Source organism: Zonotrichia leucophrys, chromosome 4 (genome assembly GCF_028769735.1).
Source record: "Zonotrichia leucophrys gambelii isolate GWCS_2022_RI chromosome 4, RI_Zleu_2.0, whole genome shotgun sequence".
NCBI classification, from domain to species: Eukaryota; Metazoa; Chordata; class Aves; order Passeriformes; family Passerellidae; genus Zonotrichia; species Zonotrichia leucophrys.
The window spans coordinates 15,321,573-15,344,542 of NC_088173.1; the positions used below are offsets into that span (position 1 = coordinate 15,321,573).

A 22,970-nucleotide genomic window follows, 5' to 3' on the forward strand; every position below is an offset into this window, starting at 1 on the left:
TTAAAATTTATATGACAAATTTTTAATATAATTTTTTAGATTCCATATATGTATACATTATCTAGCTGCAGAAAAACTTCTATTTGCACAAGATAATCAGGTAATTTCCCAAAGATATCTGTGCTCACTGATCTCATCTGAGAATGCAAAATGCAACATTATTCAGACACTGTGCCAACAAAAAAACCCTCAGTTTTTTCTTTTTTAAAAATCTAGATGTTGTCTGTATGATTTCGAGATATTTGAAAGGCAAAAAAGGATTTTTTCTTTTGTTTCTAGTTCAACTGCAGTTCATCTTTTTTTGTTTTCCGAAAATAAAATGGGGTGACTCTCTCTGTATGTATTCTCAAATGCTGAATTAACATGTAAGACTCAGAACAAAGAGTTGTGGAGCTGCCACAGAAGCCTGGAAGTCAGCTGCCAGGTACATATACCCCAACAGATAAGACAAGGACTTTGATCATGTCTTTTTATTCATGAACATTCTGCATTTATTCTCATGGTAATGAATTTGCTAAAAGTTACTCAAGTGCTGTGCCATTTCAGTGGGAAGTAATTTCTTTTTTTCCTTGCAATGCAGAGGGATCTATCCCACAACACACCCAGGAATCTTAAACAAGAACTTAGTCTATACATGCTTAATATCCAGGTATCTTAGTATTTTATTAGTATTAACCTCTACTTCTTTTCTTTACAAATCTTTTTGGAGAGAGAAATGGGATTACTGACATGCAATGAAATTAAAATCAAATGGAAGTCCCAGTTCTGCAAGACTACAAAATAGTCTACAGGTTAATTTTTAAAAATCTGTGATGATGCTCTTGTTATATTTTCCAAATGCTCAGCCTCAAAATCATCTGGTTTATGCTAAGAATTCAAAACCTTTAAATTATTTTTTAATTAAATCTAACTTGGTAGATTTATCTCTTTGTGCACTACTTTGCCTGCAGGTTTAGGTACATAAATAATTTACTGGTTTAACAACACATGACAGATCAGCTGAGCTGTGGGAACTGTGTGCACAGCAGATGAGGAGCAAATCCAGTTAATTTGGATGGCAGCTAAGGGACAACAAAATACCTTTTTTACCTTTTGCTTAAGACTGTGCACACACAGAGCTGCTGTGCCCCTGTATACATCCAAGGTAGCACAATATCTGGCTTCCCTTCTCTTGAGAGAGATCTTGTGCAATCAGTTCTGTTCTGGTTTTCCCTCTTACACAGACCATGTCCCTTTACATCTATTCAGGTCTTGCAGAAGTAAATATCCTAACCTGAACACATCTGTTTCCCTAATTCCAGCTGACATGAAGAAAAAAAAGTATTTCTGTGAGGAACAGATTACTAAAGAGCAATAGAAAGGAGGGCACAATGTGTAAGAAGTCTAATTCAAAACTGAATCACAAAGAACAAAGTTAATTACACATTTAAGTTTTTTCCTAATAAAACCTGTCACATTGCCCATCTTCTTCAGTTTTAAAAAAGCCTCTGATCATTGAAAATATTTCATTTTTGTTAGTCTTCTATTACAGCTAAGGAACAGCCTTCTAAAAGATGTATGTATTGCTCCTATTAGCCTACCTGGCTCACAGAAGAAATTCCTCTCCAGCTGGCTTCTCATTCTCTCTGCTTTGGCTTAAAAGTATTGATCAGGAAGTTATCCCCAAACCAGAGCAGACTTAATCTAAAGTTATTTTAAAAGCTAATGTAGTTGATACATCAAACAGGTTCGGGGTTTTGTTTTTTGTTTTTGTTGTTGGTTTTTTTTTTCTTTAGTTCTGGCATTCATATATATTCTTTTTATTTCTCATCAGCTGTGTGTGTGGTGATGCGGTTTCCTATAAATCCCTACAATTCTTGTGTAAGAACACTCTGCTGAAGTGTTGTCTCAAGATATTTTTTGTCACACTGAGGATTTCTAATGAGTTTCTGAAAAGTTATGTGTCTATGCTTTTTTACATAAATAATTATGTATGTTGGTATAAAAATTAAAATCGCCCTGAATTACTCTTCCTCATAATTTAACATCAATGGCCCTGCTGTTCCTGGAGATGCAGACTTCTAGAATGGATGGGAGTCCACTCCTCCTCATCCACTGCTCACATGTGTGTGGGACTGGAGAAACAGGACACACTGCGGGGCCAACTGACCCAGAACTCACCCTGCAGAGAGGACTGCACCACATGCTGGGTTTTGGACACTCTAAATTTGCTCTGCCCTAGGCGAGGATTGCCTGCAAGCCAAAGGAAGGACATGCCTTACTCCCCAGCTAAGGAGCTGTTATCAAATGCCCATTTGGATTTTCATTCCTGAAAGATACCCTGGCAGTAATCCCTCATCGCTTCTTTTGTCTTTCTATAAACCATATTAGGCATCTTTGTCCTCAGAAAAGAATTAGACAAGCATCTGTGCAACTTAGGTCTAGGATAAGAATTTTCATGTCGTAAGTTGTAACAAAAAAATCCAGTCAATTGAATGAAATAGCATTTTTTGTTGGGTAATTTGCAGGAAACAATTTGATTGCTTCGGAATTATCGCTCTAGAAAAGCTAATTTCTTTGTATGCATATTTTAAAACTTAAAAGTAATTAGGAAATATACTTCATAAGCAATTCTAAAATTTAAAAAAGCCCAAATCATAATTATTATTGCTATAAAGCATTTTTGCAAAAGTGCACATTCTTGTTAACTGTTAAAGGAAATTATTCTTCTTACCAATTTTGTAGATTTGAACAAAGACCTAACATTAATTAAACCTAGATGGTATCATCAGGTTATCAGGTGTTATACTATAAAGTGAATGCAAAGTAAATTTTGACTTATCAGTATCTACAGTTTTTTGGGTTTTTTAATTTTTAATGAGTCCTTAGAAAGCCTGATAGCTTTCAAGATATTAACTGCCCTTTGCTCATTCCACATATCTCTGACTTGGGGAACTTCAGAAGGCACGAAAAACCATCTCTGTAAGAAAAACAAAGCTCCAATCAAACCAAGCTCTTGCTGATGGTCAGGGTGTTAAGGGGCACAGAGCTGCAAAAAGTTTCTGTTGGAGTTGTTTAAGAATTCTTTTAACTATTCATGTTCTCAGCCTGTTCTCCTCATTCCTTTTCCCAGCAACAGCAGACAGAAGTATCTGGCTGCACAGACCTGGAATTTATTTTTTACTCATACCAACTGTATTAAGCTACCAAAACACCATGCACTGGCACATACATGTTTAATCACATTTCTTTGATCAATTATAAATTTATTTTTAAAGCTAAAAATTTTCTGGTTTTCTTAAAGCTTTCCCAATTTTTTAATTTTTTTTTTTACACAGACATAGAATAAGCAGCAACAGATCTAAGTTTTAAAAGTCACAGTAAAACAACAAAAGCTATACTACTACAGAGAGTGAAAGGTGAAATACCAGAGCAATTTGCCCAATTTCCCCAGAGTAGCTTTGGAGTACCCTTAAACTGTTCAAGAATTAAGTGGATCTAGATGTGAGAATAAGATTCAATAAGACCTGGTCTGAGCACATGCTTGAACAAAAATTCTGGGGCTCCTTTCCATACTCATTTATTATATAAAACTGTGGAATCATTTGGCTGTGTTTTCCATTAACATTATTTTACAAGATGTGAAACTGCAGAGATAGGGTGAGGAGGACAAGTTGTAAGACTTTAGCCTTGCGATGAGTCCAATCCCCAGAGAGATTTTTGGTTCTTGCTCTCAACACTTCTACTCCGATTCTCTTGAAGGCAAAGCACATAAACACAAATTAAAACCAAAACTCCTCCTTTCACCCTAATCAGGAAGACAGAGTCTATGTCCCTCTTTGCTGTCATGAATCTTAAGACATCTGTGGCAGTTACTTCTGCATTTGTTACCAGTAAAGGTGAAATTGGATTTTAAGCAGAAAAAGAAAGTGATTTCACTACCTCTAAGAGAATTCTAGAAAGCTTTTCAGGCCATGAATGGTTATTTCACAGATGCATCTAATAAAAAGCTTCAGCCTAGTATCACATCCAATTGGGATTCACAAAAAGAACCATTCTCCATCAGCTTGCATGGTTTATGTGTCTTCTGTTAAGTATCCTAGCTCCTGTGAATACTCAGTCCCCATGTAGTTTATACTCAGATTGTAATTTGTGAGCAAAAAAAACCAAAACCAATAAAAAACTTCACTGAGAGAAAGCTTTCTAACTTAAAATAACCCTGACTGAGCAGAAAGGTGGATAACACTGTGCTCTTCTCCTTCTCTGATTTCCCACTCTTTTGTCCTGTTTGTGCCTGTGGCAAAGCCCAGCTCCCAGCCTGTTGCACTGCCAGCCCCTGGTCCAGGTCCCATCCCTGGGGCCGTGCTGGCTCCTGCAGGAGCAGGCAGTTGGATCCATTGGGAGTCTGGCTCCAGCCTGCTCCAGTCACTTTAAACCTGTTAGATTGGGAAATCCTCTGACAAAATCCAACTGCTGATCCTTGTTAGAAATGCTTTGTTAAAAATACTCAATAGGGAGAACCAAGGAGAGTTGTCCTTTTTTTTACCCCACACAGCATTACCAGCAATTCTGGGTCCAACATAGTCCATATTTTTCAAGCTTCAATATATGCTCAAAAAATGTAAATTCACATTTTAGGTAATGAAATGGTGACCAATTATCTTATGAACTCTTTCATTCATTTCTTAAATCGATTTAAAAAACCAGTAGTGAAAACAGCAGTCAATTCTATCATTGGCTGTTCAATGCAACAACAAAAGCAGCTTCACTACTGAAAAAGCACCATGGATATCACAGTGAATAGCTTATTAGCAATACAGCTAAAGCATAATTTTGAAATAGAAATTCACAATTATATAAAAGCTATAAAAAACCTCAGGAACTAAAAAAACCCTGATAATGTATACATTTTTCCTTGTCATAAATGAATTTAATATATCTAGTACATGTTCATCTAGCATACAGACAGAACTCAACAGATAATATATCAACCTCTGATAATATAAATGCAAGCTTTGCATTTTCACTTGATGATACAAGTAGTTGTACATTGACTTTAAACCTAGTCTTTTAATAAGAGTGTATTAACATTGATGTCACTTTTTGTTTTAGCCACGACCTTCAGCTGTAAGCTTTATGAAGCCTGACTGATTATTCTTGTCCACAAGTTTGCACTTATCTATAAAGGAATCCTGTATCACATTTGTGTTTGGGCAGAAAAACTTGTTTTTCCTAAGACATAAAAATGTATTTGATGATAATGTCTAAATATGAAGAAAATGCACATAAAAGCAATGTGATATTCTAATTTGGTCAAACGGGGTTATGTTTTGCTGTAGTTTATACACAGAATATTTCTATCTTTTCAAATGCTCTCGTTTTACAAGCCAGAAAAACCCATGAAAACAGATAATTGTTCAGCAAGCACTTCTGTCAATCGTGTTGTGCCCTGTGCTGATCAGCACAATGTCACATCAGTGTTTTGCTGTTGCCTTCAATGGCGCCGGGCTTATGCACAATGCTCGTCTGCATGAAGTGTCCCCCGCTGGCTGGCACGGCTCAGAAAGGACTTCTGTTGCCAACAGCTAACAAGCTCTCCCTTTATATCGAGTGCTACAGGCCCACGTGTTTGAAGTGGAAGGATCAGAGTTCTTAGATCTCAGATTTGTGAAGCTTGTTAAAGCTTTTTTATGAAATTCAGCTAATTTCAGAACTGCAGGATGGTAAAGTTATTCTGTTTTTGCAATCCAATGATACAGTGTTCTTTTCTTTTTTTTCTATTTACATAATACTTTTGGAAGCTGAATATGAAAACTATGGTGTGTATTTTCCCAATATATTCTGCAGTCCATGCCAAGCTGGTGTTATTTATTGACAGGGGTTGTTTGGATTGCCTCCATTTAGGGTAAAAATAACAAGCACATCTTTTGATTGCACTATAAGCTGATATAATAAAAATTAAAGCAAAATGCATTGAAAAAGGCTTACATACAAATCAATATAGGGAAAACCAGATACAAAATTTTTCTACCATACAGAAGGCAATGCATCTGGTGTTGAATTGCCAGGAAAGATTTAATTCTTAACAAGTGAAATCATACTGTCACTTGCAGAAAAACCAAAAAATAATGCTCAGTAAGAATCACAAGAGATGTGCTCTAAAATACCAGACACTGACACAAAATGTCAAAATAGCATAAAAATACACAGACTATACTTTTATCACTTTAAATTACTTCATAAGATTTCTCAGACAATAAAGGGTGACACTACATTTTTACATCAGATATCTTTTCCAGAAGACAGGAGCAGGGGATGGGAAGAGAGAGAGAGAATTATCTTTCTGACATTGATATTTTGAGAGCTGATTTTAAAATATATATGCACAATTTCATTACTGCAAGCCAAAACTTCTTAAATAAGGTACATTTACATAATTAAATTCTTTTTATAAGGGTTTGAAGTTCTTATTATTGTCAAGTATTTTAAACTGTGTCATTGACAGTGCAGACAGCTGTTTAGTAATTCAAACAGGACACTGCTCTGTGAATGTCACATCAGGATATTGACATTTTTCTGGCAGCTTAGATATTCCCAAACTTCATATTTAACACCATGATGAGGTATTGCCTTATCATTGTGTAGTGTCTACAAATAACAGTCTAAAGATTAGAAAAGATACTTGGATTTAAATGCAACTGACATAAAGCATGCTCAGATATTTTGAATCTCTGCATTATAATAACCAATTATGGCAAAAAAATGCTTTTTCACACCAAAATTTGGGTAAAATCTGCTTTGAATTCGACATGAGAGATCAAACACACCAGCCCAAGCCAAAGAAAGCTGTGAACTGATGCTGTGATTCAGCATCATGAGTGCTGCTGTCTCTCTGAACTGCACACACCCAAAACAGGAGGGTGCCTTTGCTGGTTTTGGGAACCTTGCTGTACCTCCCCTGAGATATCTGTAGCCAATTAAAAAAGAAATAAGAGGTTCTTTACCTGCAGTTATATGTGTGCATGGTAGTAAAACTTTCCAGTCTTAAATCTTTTTAATAGGGTTCAAGAATTAATATTTATGTGAAGTCAAGTATATTTAAAGAAAGATAGTAAAACAGATATCTAAAAACAGATATTAAACCTATTTGTTACAGTAACCACAAACTACATACACACAGTGTTTAAGTGTTCTTTGGGCCAAAAGGTCTTCACTTCAGGGCATATTTGAAATAGTTGACACCATCTAAGATGCAGCTGACTAATCCTGCCTGGTAGCATGTATTTTGAAGACAGAAAACACTTTTCTGCAATATTCCTAATTTTACTTCTCCTTCTTGTCTAGCTAAATAAGCTATGTAGCAAATCTCTAAGGGAAGGAATGCATAAAGCATAAAGAAAAGCATGAAAATTAAAACAACATGCAGAATAATGAAATATCTTCTACTAAAGAATCAAGTGTGAATTTAAAAAAAACCCAACAAACTATCAACACATCACCAACTTTTGTCAGCAAAGTATATAACACATTACACAGCTATAGAAATTATATTTTACATTTGATGTCTTTTGCTTACTTGAAAGTAACATTGCTAAGATTGAGTTGCAGCAACATATGAAAGAACTGATTTTCAAAGATAGAGGTGTTACTGAGACTACTTTTTACTATCTTCAATAACACCAGGTGATGGCAGGTAAAAGCAAGTCGCTGTTAATTTTTGAATTTCAATCTTATATAATTTTGCTTACAATAATGAATTTAATTAAAAATATTTTATGATTTTTTGTTAAGTTACATGTGAATGAAACAGCCATCTCTATTAGTATTAGAGTATTAAAAATCTTTGCAAATCTATCTGTCTGTGGCTGAAATAATGTTTAAACTCTGTGCAACAATCAAAACTACAGCTGTAGGTATGACAGGTTCTGTCGGTCTTCTACTGCCATGAATCTAGTTCTTGTGTAACCAAACCATTATGTCCTGCACCAGAAAAATACAACAGCTTGCTGAGTTATGAAATTTCAGTTTCTCCAGATGAAATCCTTCACACACTGTTTTTCAATATATAATGCTAATTCCTGTATCATCACTGCCAGAACTACCAGTCTCTTGGTACTTCATGAAGTTTAACATATAAGCTTTCAAATGATTAACTAACTCCTCTAAAAATTATTTTATAATGTGACTTTCTGAAAGAGAGATGAAAAAAAAAGAACCCTCTCTTGGTTATTTGTTTATTTCAAACTCAGATTAAAGCATCTGTTAAGCAGAAAAAAATCAGTAGAAAGATACTACCTATGTGTACAGAACTGAAAGGTACAACTTTAACCTTAGGGTTAAGAAGATTATGAATCTGGGTTTCCCACATCCTAGAAAAAGACTGGAATCACTGAAATGCAACAAAAATGCAAATCAGCATCACATCTGTCTTAATGGCTGTTTCTTAAAATACTTACTTTGCTCTTTCAAGGAACATGCACAGATGCTTGTCCTCAGTAAGACACAAGAGGTTCCAGATTCTGCACGAGAGAATTCACAAAATGCTCCTCAGGAATAGCAATTCAAACACATCCCCGTGCTGAGCATTTCCTGGCTTCACATCTCTCTGCACTGTGCGTAGATATTCTGGTGCCTTACGCTGAGAGAAGGCTGCAGAAACCAGTCAGGGATACAAAATTACTTATTTTAGTCTCTGTCATTTTTTTTTAGGCGTTACATTGTCTCCTAAAGACACACTCTGCAAGGCAGACAGTAGAATTTTCTAAGAATATGAAAATATAGAAGTTTATTTCACCTCTCCAGTCTGTTAGTGCCTGCCTTTTAATTGAAACTGTATTTTACCACATAACATGTATGCAATCCACATCACAGTGATAACTGGAATAATCAAAAAAAGTATTTGTAATATAAGTTTATGAATATGTAAGTTTCAAAGGTTATGATAGTGCTTAAATAATGTACTAAATCTGAAACTCTACATTCAATTAACCATTCACTACACAGTTTAATACTTAAAGAAAACACACAGCTCAAATCTAAGATGTGAAAATTTTCCCTGCTAACATCTAGGATGAGATTTACTGAAAAACATTGACCCAAACCATACTTTGAACCAAAGCAGTTGCTTTGAAATCTTTAGTTATTTCCAAGAAATTACTGCAACTGAAATTCCAAGATGAAAACCTTTTTGTCATGTTAACACCACATTGATAGCATTTATTTTGGATTAACTTGTTTAAAAGTTGTTATTTCTGCACTGTACAAGCACTGTTTCTGTCATTCATAAAGATCAAGATGGATGGTTGACTGAAACATAATGAAAAATGAACTAATTTGGAAGAAAGGAGCAAACAGTATTTATGATCAGAACATCACTCATACAAAAGATGATGCAGCAAGGGATAGATACAAGGACTTAGAGCTCCACAGCTTTCCCGATCAGGGCAACTGCCATTAAAGAGGAATGCTTTCAGAAGAAAGGTTAAGAAAAATGCAAGAACTTTCAGCATATTTTTAAAACATTTAGGAAGCTTATACAAGCCAAGACAACTGAGATTAAATGCCAGTCTGAAGTTAAACTAACCTTGATGTTGAAGTGTGAAAATGCATATATTTTTACTTTCCTTTACTAGTTCATGACAATATGTAATAAAGGCAAGTATGCTGTCAATTCTAAGATAGGGAGACTGCAAAAGACGTGGAACATTTTGAGGATCAGACAATAATGCTAATATTGATTGTTCCTAATTCTCACATAACAAAGACCTTCAATTTCCTTATAATAAGTAAATGGAAAATTGAAGTGGTTTCTTTAAAGAATACTTATGTGATCCTAGATGTAATTTAAAGATCAAAATTCCCTAGATTTTTGAGTTTTGTCGCATCCCACTTGTGGTAACTTTTCACCAGCTCTATGCAAGTACATTACAAGTGTTCTACAACAATGACAATCAAAATTACGTTCTTCAATCAGTATTACCATTTTCCCCATTTACATTAGGTGTAAATTCCATTCTTAACCTTCAGGTATAATTGTAATTATAACAACGCTAATGAGACAAATAGAAAAACAGCCTATGGTGTCACTTGAACAAGAAACACTACAAAAACTACAGAGAACATATTTAAACACCTTCCAAACCAAACCATCTTAAATGAATACTTGGAGTGACAATTCAGTCAAACACTAAAACTACTAGATAAGATCTACGTGAGGTATGTCAATAGCAGGGATAGTAGTATTTTTTATTAATCACAATTTATGCAAAGAGAATATAACACTCTTAAAAGCAATTTCAACATTTCTGCTGATACTATGGGTTTTTTTAAAGACTATTCCTTTTATACTTCTTATTTCTCATCATATAAAAATATTTAAACTGGATCTACTTGGCCTTTTTTTTTGCTTTTGAGGCTCATCTCTCAGTCAGTGCCCCCAAGCTGCTTGCTGCAGCCACGAGTAAATTTATACTGATGCTTCTTGAGTTAGGCTGAGCCAAAGCCCACACCAACATCCATTTCAGACTTAATTCACTTGAGAATTTCTTATCTCAAAGACATTGCATGTCTGAGTGATTTACACTCTTTAAAGAAGATCTGCAACTCTTCTATTCTGTTTGGAAATGAGACTAAGACCACAGAACTTAAGAAACAAAGTGTGGAAAAATAATTTGCCAACACTTGTAATTCAGTGTGATCACAGTTCTCCAAGTGCACATGAATGGTTTCTACAATAGAAGACATACTTCTAAGGCAAGAAGGTAAGACAGACTTCCAATTTATATGAATATTTAACTGTAGAACACTATGCCAGATTTTTCATAAATGAATGAATCATCTGGGTACTTGTAACACAAACTCTTTCATCTTTTTACGAAGTTGAAAATTCCAGACTACCATTCATGCTTTTCTCAGTTACAAGATCATGCTTGCCAAGAACATCCACATTCATCTGTCACACAGTACATCTAAAACATATTCCCCTTCTGAAACTCAGTATTCTTGCATTACATCTAAGATAGACCTCGTGTCAGTCAAGGTAAGATTTAGACTTCAGTTGTAAAACTACAAAAATAAAAATATAGGAGACACATTCTAACCTTCAAAAGAATTCAGAAGAAATAGAAGGTTTGTTGTAAATGAAAGGTATGCACCACACAAGAGTATTAAAACTCATAAAAGTTTTTCAAAGTGTTCTTTCAAATGAAATTTGTTACACCTGTACCTGACAGCAGAATTTCCAATAATTTTAAGTTCTAAAACACTAACTCATGAGAAGAAGGGGAGTAAAAATTTCTCTCTTTCTCACCTCTTCTCCTCCCCCACTTTGCTGCTGTTGCTGCATCTGAACTTTTTGCTATTGTTCTGTATATACTTCTCACTTAGACGCTCCTTAAAATCCACAGGAAATAATACAGGAATTTCAGAGGATGCAGAAATTTAGTAGTCAATAAATCCCCCCCCCTTTTTTTTTTTTGCAAATAGCTTCATTACAGAAAGGAATAATGGAAAATAAAATAAATAGATATTATTGTAATGCATTATTGTACTTAAATTCTATTCTGCCTGGACACCTGTTGAACAGGCTTCTAGGAGTCAGGCAGTCATTAATCTGATTTATATTTTCTAAGAAGGGGCACATGCTCCTCTCATTTGTCCCACACATTAGCAGCTAGTGAGTAGCAAACCAAATCACAAGACACCAGTTTAGCTTTGTCTGAGATGGGTAATTTGTTAGACTGCAATTCTCCTGTAAAGAGTTATTTATATCTCACTATCCAGTTGGCTGACATCTGGGGTTGGCAACACCTGACAGTGCACTTAATGAGTTCACCAGTGTTTCCACTGGAACTGCTGACTTCTTTAATTGCAACATTACAGTTACTGTAGAAAAAAAAATGTACAAACCTGAATGCAATGAATTAAAAAGGTCAGTGAAATAAATATTACTTTTTGTGCTAATACAGATAGTCTGTAAATGGTACAGAAAAAGCAAGACAAAATTTTTTCATACATAAGATTATCACTGACATATGTTCACAAGAATATTTATTTCATATCATTGTCTAAATGTTTTTTAAAGTATTTTTCAGTCATGAACTTTTTAAACAGTTAATAAATCATATTCAAATTAACTTTAAAAAGATAGTTGCTTATCGTCTCTTTAAACATTACTTGACCTTTATATTCCTGGTCAGCAAACATTTGAAAATCATTCCATTGTTTGGCTGCAAGCTTGAGTGGTTGAAAAACAAATGGGAAACAAGATTTGCACATTAGCTGCAGGCCTACTGGAATATGTGCCCATGCCAAAGGATACTGTCATCCTAAACTGAGTCAAGGCTTTATTTGAAGGGTGCAAGAATTACTGACAAGCCTCATTCAAAGCAGCCTATCTAAAGTGTAAGTGAGGACTTGCAGACACTGGTTTCACTGTCTTTAGGCATCAAGCTCTTATGCTTCCACAAGTGCATCTGTGCCTGCCATCAGCACTGATGCCATCTGTACCTATTGAGGAAGGTACCAGCAGCTTAGGACTCCTTTTTTTTTTTCTTTTTTTCCCAGAAATTACATAATTTTGTAGTGTTTTGTGCATAATTAACTTAAATACAATTAAGACAATGCTCTATTAAAAAACCTATCTCATGTAAGTTACACTTTTTCCAGTTTTTTAAAAAGCTAAATATATTTATGTAAAATAATTGGAGCAGTCATAAGTGATAGAGTTTATTCTATCACTATTCATAAGTGACAGAGTTTATTCTAAAGGATTATCTGTTTTGTCCTAAATGGCTTGTAAAATGTATCAACAAACTTTAGCCATAATGATAATTCCCCTGCTCCCTAAATCGACAGCATTTTAGCTATGATGATAACTTTTCCCCAAAACACAGAAAACAGCAAAATCCCTGTCCATTTCTGGATTCTTAGCATTATCTTCTATGTAATCTTCTAAAAATTATTAAACAATAGAATAGAATCTACAGTTTGTATCACAAAACCATTTTTCATGTATTTATGAATTCTTTAGGACCACCATTAACATGATATTGAACATGAGAACAAATTCATTTTTGCAGATGTGCTTTGACAGCTCTAAATCCCACTCAATATGGACAGCATATCTGGAGGCTCACACATCAGAAAGAAAACAACATTCTCCATTTAGGAATTAAGCCTAACATACCTATCTTTATGGCAGCAGCAATAAACATTTTAGAAATCTCATGAGAAAAAAATAAAAGAAAAGCCCATAAACAACACAGACCTTAACACAAAATTGTAGTATCTTTAAAATATTTTTTACCAAAGTTTAAGTTTTGTGATGAAAGTTTTGATGCTTTCTCATTGTTGAAGTTTAGTATATTTTCTGTAATCTAACATTGACAAATAAAAAATAGAATTAGGCTTTTATATATTAACATTTAAAGATATCAAGAGCTTTGTTTGACATTGGAATTTTAAATGAAATCAGAATTTATAATCAAGGACATTTTCAAAGTCACTTTAAAACTATAATTTCCCATCATTTTACATTATAGAATGGAATATTCATTTGAAGAAACTAAATATAGGATATCTTTTTATTCTTTCTCATTCTAAGGCTATCTTTGGTATCAAAAATGCTCCATTTACCCATAATTATCTTTTCACGCAGTGTTCCCAGATGTATAACTCCCAAAATGCAATTCTACTCAAGTGCACCATGGTTGTGAAGAAGTTTGAAGTGTATTAGAGATTATGGAATACATTCTGTACTTTTTATTGAAGTACCTTATGAAAATACGTACACTGTGATTTAGCACTTAAGCAAATTACCCCAAAGACAACATCAAATTTTTCACCAATAAAACAAAAGAGAAACTACAATGATTGATGGTATTGGAATTTTCCTATATATAGGATATATTTTTCTGTTGTCATACTCTTCTCAGTCTCTTAGGAGGGATAAATAATTTGTAAAATCATGACAGCCAATAATGGCTTTAGATCTATGGCACATTTTGTACTAAAGGTCTACTGAGAGTTCTCTATAAAAGAATAAGAGACATAGCATCACTTAAATGGCAAAATATGCAAAACCAAAGAACAAAAAAACCCATGAATAAGTTTACAGAAGAACCACTCCCAAGTTAATATTACTAATGGACATGCAATTGTTGCACTGCATCTAAACTACGATTATGTCTCCCTTTAATCTCCTTGGCCTATAGAATCAATGTAATATTCAAGTACACTAATTTAATTATTTTCAAATTGGATTCTGCTTATTTTAATCAGACTTAATATTTGAAATGGCTTCATTGAAGTAAATAAATGAGGGAAATAGTACTATTCCATAATCTACAGGATTCCTACACAAGTACTGTGCTGCTGCATCTGAAGAAAATTTTGCTAAAGACTGTAGAACTTATTAAGTGCCATAACATGTAAGCTTATTCAGTAAATGCAGATAAATAACAAAAGCCTTTACAAAAAGAGAAAATACATGACAAAAGGCAAACTGTTGCTATTCAAAAGAAAGAATTAGGATAGTCAGGAAGTCAACCATCTGGACTTTACATGTCAATAGCTGAATATGAATGATTAGCAAGAGAAAGAAGCCTAATTTAGTGTCTTTCATTTTACAAGACAGCCATGGCAGAGAAAAGATTTACCTCATTATTAAAACAAAACTGATTAATCATAAAAAAGTACAGATGAAGTTACAAAAAAAATATATATATTAAACGCCGAAAATGCTTAATTAATCTTTACTCTATAACTGGAAAAGTAAAAGCAGTGCTGAAATATGACCCAGAAAATTAAAAACCTAAAGCTTAAAAAATTAATTGCAGAAACTAATAAAAACTGAAAAATGAGTGACATGCTTGCACATTTGACATAGATTTGTGCATAAGACCTGACCTGAAAGGTAAACCTCTCCTTTACATGACAGACTAGCTATGTGGAAGCCTTTAAGACATCACCTCATTGCCTTTCTTTATATTTGAACTATACCAAACAACCTCATAGTGAAAATGGAAAAGAAAGGCAGATTACTTGTAATTAAAAGACTGCACAATATTTTTGACTCAGAAGTTAAAATAAAAATTAAAAACTAATGAATTCAAAAACCTGAGGCCACTGCTTTCTTCCATACCTTCCTGAGCAAAGTTCTCTTTCACATGTTCAATTGCACAGCTAGTGTGTACAATTCAAATGCATGCTTTAGATACTGAGCTCCCAAAAGAAAATCAATTATAAGCACTGCTTTGTGCAAAAAAAATGAAAAAGAAATTTTAGCAGGTTTTCTTTTTCATATTTGTGTAATATATGTGTATACCTCTGTCAAAAGGTCAGCATTTGCGTGTGTACTATAAGACAAATGAGACACAAAATAAAATTCCCTTTAATACAGAACCTTCTACTGCAAAGGCCATTGCTTGCATACAAAATGTTCTAGTTTTCTCCATTCACCAATTTCTGTGAAATTTGCTACAATTGATTTTAGTAAGAAAGGATTTTCTGTACATGTGAGTTCCCCAGGCAATTAATAAAATCAGCACACATCCACTAACATTGTCTTGGTAAGGGTAAGGAGTAAAATAGGAATTGCAACAGCTCCCTAAATGCTCAGAAAGTAATAGAGAGTTCATTGCAACACCAGGGATTAGAAACCAAGCTGCCCCTTTTCACAGGGTGGTGTAAACTATGAAGGAGAAAAGAGACACAGATATTATCTTGTAATAATGTGGCTTTTAAACCTGGTTTAATGATTTGATTAACCTTTGTTCAAGGTAATTTGTTCAGTTTAGGGGAAGTTTTGTCTGGATCACACTGGATTTTATTTGAGAGTTGCAGCAAGAGATGAGTTGTTCTTTTGCTGCAAGTTCTAGCAGTTCATTATTGCCACCATTTGTTGCAACTCAGTATCCTTAGGGCTCTTCCACCAAAATGCCAAATTTGAAATGGTTAACCACTTATTCTCAGAACATTCTTTCCAAATAAGATATGAACACATAGTTAAAAGAATGGGAGAAATAAATAAAGAAAACGTTTTGTAAAGTAAGTCACTCTAAAATATAATTAACAATGAAACAATCTTCTTTTTATGGGAGTTTTAATTAACTCTTTGAAAACTGCAGATGTCCATGTAGTCCCATTTTAAAGGGGAAAGAGATGAGAAAGGTTCAACAGACACACAAACAGAAGCAAATATAAAACATTAATATGTATTTTGTAGAACTCTACTTACAGTTTTCTTATTCCACCCCTCTGCCCAATTACCAGTGAATTTATAGCTGGGAGTCAAGAAATTATAGCATCTTCTTATATATTACAGCATATTGTGCACAATTAGCACTGTTGGGCTATAGAATATAGGAGGCATTTGCACATACCCCAAAAAGCCTTTGTCACAAGAAAAATGAGTGCAGCACAACGCCAGGAGAAAATACTGTGCTAATATATTGTGGATATAAAATATAACCCCTTCACACTGACTTAGTCACCACTTGAAAATACAAATGTTTGTATCTTGTTATTTGTGGTAACCTTAATCTTAGTCAGCTTCTGTCTTTGGTTTGATATTAAAGACCTGTGAGAAGTGACTGATCTTGCACTGCCATCTCACTATTGTTCATATACTCAGCAGTCACTTTGTTGTTTTCAAAATGTGCTTCTCTGTTGATGGCTTTAAGGTGAAGCAGTACTTCAGAGATTCTACCCACATCTTGAATGACTGTATATTTAAGTTGCTTTTTTTCCTAAGAGCTTTCTTTGTGAAATAAAAGCAGGAACACTTGGAGAATTCCCACTCTTTATGCATAGAGTAAATCATTTAAATTATAGATGCTCTCTATGGAAAACAGAACATATTTAGACCTAAGGCATTAGAAAAGAAAGATAGGTACTTTAGATTTATATCCTCAATAGAAGATACTTTGAAATTTTCAGGCAGAATATACTGCAATGTCTACTATTATATTACTGTTTCCTGTCAATGACTACACAGATTATTCAGCCTGCCCAGAATGAAATACTGGATGTATGATCATTTCCCCAGGAGGAAGATAAAAAGCAGCTAACTTTCAACTCTGCTTCCCATTCACTCTGAAAGTTACTTTGTCTCTTACCTTGACATCCTTTACCTTTTACCATTTACTAAATTCCTTCTGTCTTAGCTAACAGCTGCCTTGTGTTAGGAGAGGGGAGTGAGAATTTCCTCAAAATAGACACACCAAAATTTCACACTTGAGTCCTACCTATAACTGGCCATCAGGACTACTTGCTGGTAGTCCTGCTGGTAGTCCTGTCCTGGAGTTCCAGTCTCCTATGTGGGCATACTGCCTCATTTGCAGAAAAGAGCCTTGAGTGTGTCTGGATTGCATCCACCTGTCCTGGTTTTGACTGGGATACAATTTATTTTTCTTCTTAGAACCTTGTAGTACTAGCTTCATGTAGCTAGTACATGCTGTATTTTGGATTCAATATGATAATGTCAATAATCCAAAAATGTTCTGTTTATTGCGAAGCAGTGCATACCCTAAGTCTAGGACTCTCCCATTTCCATGCAATATTGGGGCAGCTGACATGAACTGGCCAAAGAAATATTCTGTTCCACAGAATGCCATGCCAAGTGTATAAACTGCGCTCAAAAGGGTCGGTCACAGCTTGAGGACAGACTGGATACCAGTCAGTGGGTACTGAGCAACTCTGTTGTGCATTGCTTGGCTTTTTCTTGTCTTTTCTCTCTTTTTTCCTCTCACTTTTACTATTATTATTATTAGTAGTAGTAGTTTGAATGATTGAACTGTTCTTATAGCAATTCATGAATTTTAGGTTTTTTATGCCCAATTCTCCTCCCTATCCCACTGCGTAGGGGGGGTCATACATGTGCTAATGTGCTAATCAGTAAGCAGCCGTGTGGTATTTAGTCCCTTTCTGGGGCTGAACCAGGACAATACCCTATGTGTGTGTACATCTATATCTATATCTATATCTATATCTATATCATCTATATCTATATCTATATCTATCCCAGAATCCAACAGAAAGAGCTTAGAAGTTGTCCACCATAGGCTATTTGGGATCAAGCGCAACTGCTTTGGGAGTAAACCTGAAGCACTCATGTGGAGTATTTCTCTAAGTTTGTGCTGAGTGGGAGAGGACTGCACCAACTTCCTCAGGCAGTAAGAGACCACTGGAAATGTTCATGCAATATCCATAAGCAATAGTTAATCATTAGAGAATGAGTAACATGTAGTTGCTCTATTTGGCTTATATGATCCCAGAAGGGAAACTGTAGATTCTGCAAACACACTGAAGAACAGTAAATTAACAAGTGCTTTCTGCATATGATGACCAAGACTTTGTAGAGCTGCCATGACTGTTGTGGGTTTCAGTCTAAAGGAGAGCCACAGATTGAATTACATGCTGCAGTATTAGTCAGTGATACATTTCTTTCTCATCTATGTTTTTTTTTATAAACAAACAGTTTTGGGGTTTATGGATGAGACTAAACAACTGCAACAGTTTTCAAAAATAATTTTTCCTCCGAGTTTACTGCTATGATTATTTGCTCTCTCAGCCAAGATAGTTATGATACTGCTCTCTAATCTGCAAATTTTTATAACATGCATTGTTATTTACAGTGAAAGTAATAAAGATTTGAAGTTACAATTTTTTGTATGCAGTCTTGAGAAACTATTTTCATGGAGATTTTGTGATACTTTGATGCATTCTTTGATACAGAAAATAACGGAGCAAAAGGAACTGCTGTCAGTCCAGTGCAAGCCAGTAGCTGTTCAGAATATTTCAAAAATAAATCTGTATCGGATTCCATATGTGATATGTATCCTCACCACCCCTTTTTGTCTGCCTCCTTAATTCAATACATTGTCAAGAGCTTTTAAGTATTTTGATACTATGTTCTAGTAGCAATAAATATCTAGACAGAGGAGAAGAATAATAGCAAGAAGATATCAGCAACTACATAACTTTTGAACTCAAAGCTATCATTTTTTGTGCTTACTGCTGCATTATTATTTTGCTCTGATCTAGCCTGATTTTAACAGTTCCTTTTCCTATTACTGCTTTTAAGAACAGTAAGAAAATTTTTCTGAGCCCTTTTTAGACTCTGCCTCCATTACATTAGTAACAGAATCATGAAATTCCTTATCAATCATGTATGTATAGATATAGAAAGATATAAAAATAAGTTAACGTAGAATTTCACTGATAGCTTCATTTCAGGTAGTCAAGATATCAAATTATGTTTTCAGGTAATAGTAATTTTAAAGGGTAATGATAAAAGTATTGAAATCCAAGGCTTCTTTATGCCTGAAGACAAAAGAATTATTCCTGTCTTCCTTAAGAAGTTATTTTTTGATGGCTTCATTACAGCATTCCCTAATTCCAACTGAGGAAATGAACCCTCAGATAACTGGGAAAAATACCAAATATAAAATCCAAAGAGTTAAATATAGCTTTCAAATAAAAGTTTTGAGTGAAAAGACAGTACACTAGTAAAATCTGCTCCCATGTTTTTATATTACTCCAGGGAGGAAGAAAAAGCCACTGTTTGGAGAAATGTGTGAGTTCTGTTCACACACTATGGAGCTTTCTTCCTATGAAAAGAGGAAACAAACTTGCTGAAAGAAAAAAAATCATATAAAATTTTAAATGTAGAAAGTTAATCACTTCTAATAGTTCAAATTACTTGCACTTAAACAATATATTTTTTAACCTATCGGGTATTGTGGTGAATTCCAATCAATGCAAGTAGCCTGTGGTCAAAGAGAGCTTTTATCTTTTATAGACTCTCGCTAAACTACAGCCTTTCCTGTTGCATCGTGACCCACAGATTGAGTGCTCTGCCTTTATCACTTTGAGATTGGATTACTCACTGAACCCTGCACAGCTCTGCCTACAAAGCTCTTCTGCCACCAGAGTGCAGAGGCAGGATTTATGTCTTTATACAATAAAATAAAAGTGCCTACCACCCCTGAACTGATAAAAAGGCGTTAAACACTAAATTTAATTAGCTCCTCATTTAGGGTGTTGCAGCAGACCTGGAAATATCCGCCTCAATTTTTTTGTTATTTTTTTATATCTTGAAGTTGATTAAAACATAAATTCTCATCTAACTCCAGAAATAAATACAGCAAGCAATCTCCAGACTTTGGTTAAGAATATCCCATTGATTTGTAATCCTCTGCCATTTGATATATACTCCAGTTTTTGAAGGAATTTGATTTTACATTTATATGAGACCGTTTCTCAGTTTAAAATAGAAACTGAAATCAGTGCATTCCCATCAACAGTTTCAAGAGGCTCATAGTGAACATATACATAAGGCTGGATCATTAAATTTGTATTTTATCTAACAACTCTGGAAACTCTGACAAAAATGTATCCAAGTGAAAAACATTGAAAAACCAATTCAGAAATTGGATTGAAGTAAATATTATAACAGTGAACTCCATGTCCCAATTAATCTGTAGCATTTCTGATCTGTAGCAATTCATGAAGTCCAGCGTGGTTCTGTGGACCTACAGAGCATGTCAGCTGTAGGACTGACCAGGGCTGTTGGTACAGGAATTTTAAGTCACGGAATGGAAAAATTGGAATTGAGACACTGGAGCAGCCTTTCACTTTTCTCTAAATGAGGAGTGATTATGGAACACTAGCCATTAGTACACCAAAATTAATTAAGAAATAAGAACAAAAGCAATGGGCAGAACAATAAAACAGTTTTTACCTCCAAAGACTTAAACTGTCCAGGCAGCTGGATGACGGCTGAGAAGAAGAAGCTGATTCTCAATTTACAACTGCATGAAATGTGTGCCTATGTGTGCACACGCTTTAGGAAGTTGCATTTTTATGAGAAGTAATTCTGATGCACTTTGTAGTTTTAAGTAATCTGATAGGTTTAAACATGGAGTAAAACATAAAAACTGAAGTATAAAATCCTACACAGGCAAGAAAGAGAAAAAAAAAGTGGTTGTAATGAGGACATAGAGAAGACAACATGAATCTATCCATACATTTATGACTGATCTACTCTGGAAAACAACCTTGAACCTTTGGGTGTGAAATGTAAGTGATAAACATTTTTAGATATGGAAGAAAAAGTCCCACCAAACCAACATGACAAATTCATAATAATTTCCCAGCACAACAAAGGACAATAAAGCTTCAAAATGAAAGCAATAGCTATTAAAAGGCAAACAATTAGGAGCATGACCTTATTTCTGCTGAAGACATAAAATAATCAGAAAACTAAAAACTGGAAAGGTCAAGATTTGAAATGATACCATGAAAACAGATGCCCTGTTTGGTTTAAATGTCTATCCAGCCACATGTTTTATTCACAGGACTTAGTCTTTGAAGTAGGCAATGAATGTAAGTGAGGAAGTGCTATAGAATTCTTACCATGGAAAAGTGTAAAAACGTACAGCTACCCTAGGTTGTAATTTCATCTAGAAAAGCAGAATTTTTTCAAGCTTTCTAACAAGAAAATCTTTTGGATTTGCATAATAGTGCAATTGTGCTTGCTGCTTGGAAAAAGCTGGCAGTCTTACAAACAGGAAAATATAGTGATATAGGTTGATAGCAAAGGGTTTTGTTTTTTTTTTAAGCTCTCAGGTTTCTTACCATCCTCTTTAGAAAGAAATGCATGGCCTATACATAGCAAATACTGAATTTTGGAAAGTATGGTTTTTATAGACTTTCATTTGACATGTGGTTGGCTCCTGACTTTTCCACTAGAAACTACATTTTTGATGACATCTCAAAGTTTTGATCTGAAGGAAAAGTGAGTCACATGTCTTTGGATAGCTTTGTGGGGAAGGAAAAAACCATCAGAATAAAATTAGGTTAATGAAAAATTAATTGCACTTCCTGAAATTTAAAGGAAGGTATTCGAAGCGCAAAATATATTTTTAAGATGCACTAGAAAGAGACATGGTTGAAAGATGAGTAAATAAGGACTGGCCAGGATATGAAATATCTAATTGCAGGATGGTGAAATATCCAGAAAATCATGTGTCTAAACAACTTGCTTGAACAGCAAGCCCAGAGGCACTGCTGTATGAATGAAGTCCAAGAAATTTCCTTCTTAATAAAAATCTTGAGCAACACAGATATTAATCAAAAATACATGCTTCCAGGCAATAAGAACAGAACAATCTTTTAAGCAGATATCTTCAAAAATTGTACTAGCAAGGTAGCCTTAAAATGTAGCACAGAATATAAAGTCAAGTGCCTTCATGAGAAGTGCAAGAGCAGAGAGTTGGGGCAGTGACCCATTTGTCAGTGGCCTAAGCCCATGATTCAAAGCCTACAACGTCAAATTTACGAGGTTACTCTGGCCTTTCTTCACAAATATAAACATTTCATATCTTTATTTACGGGAGGCATATACTATTTATTTTGATTGCCCCAAAGCGCCTGACAGCTTCCCTAGTCTTTTGAGAGAAAAGAGAATTATTTTTCTGTTACAAATGTATCCTGGAAAAGAAATGAAGTGCAAGCTTTCTATCACTTAGGCTGTGATTAACTTGCTTACAGCAGATTTTGTGTTGCATTTCATTTGCTTAGGGCTAGTTTCTGGCACTGTCAATTATACTGAATAATACAGAAATATTCAGTTATAGAAATTACATGATTTGTTAGAGCCTCTGCAAGTGACAAAATCAGCATGCATAAAACGGTCTTATATTCCTTCTGGTTCCCTCATGGGGGACAACATAATGTAAGGAAGCAGCACAACTTAAAGCTGAGCTAAGCTCCCTTTCTCGCTTCTCAGGGGCTTTGCTATCTGCATTCACCATCTCACTAAGTGCTGCAAGGTAAGGTAAAGCAAGTGCAGGTGCTGAAAAGAGATGAATGACGTGTGATCAGTGACTTGTGCTTTACAGTATTAGTGGCTTCAGATCTTGGGTCCTGATGACCATATTCAGATATGACACATTTTGCAAACATTCAGAAACTTTGATGGCTTTCAA

At 34.7% G+C, this 22,970-nt stretch overlaps 1 protein-coding gene across 28 annotated transcripts in view; it reads right to left on the reverse strand.

Moving 5' to 3' along the window:
* Window positions 1-22,970, reverse strand: part of TENM3 (teneurin transmembrane protein 3) — a 1,296,489-nt gene that overhangs the window by 1,038,923 nt on the left and 234,596 nt on the right. For 27 of the 28 annotated variants that reach the window (XM_064710592.1, XM_064710587.1, XM_064710590.1 and 24 more), the window contains one exon: window positions 8,436-8,628. The exons of the other annotated variant lie outside the window; for it this stretch is intronic. The gene's annotated coding sequence lies outside the window, so the exon portion shown is untranslated. The remainder of the gene's footprint in view (window positions 1-8,435; window positions 8,629-22,970) is intronic. 28 annotated transcript variants of the gene reach the window in all.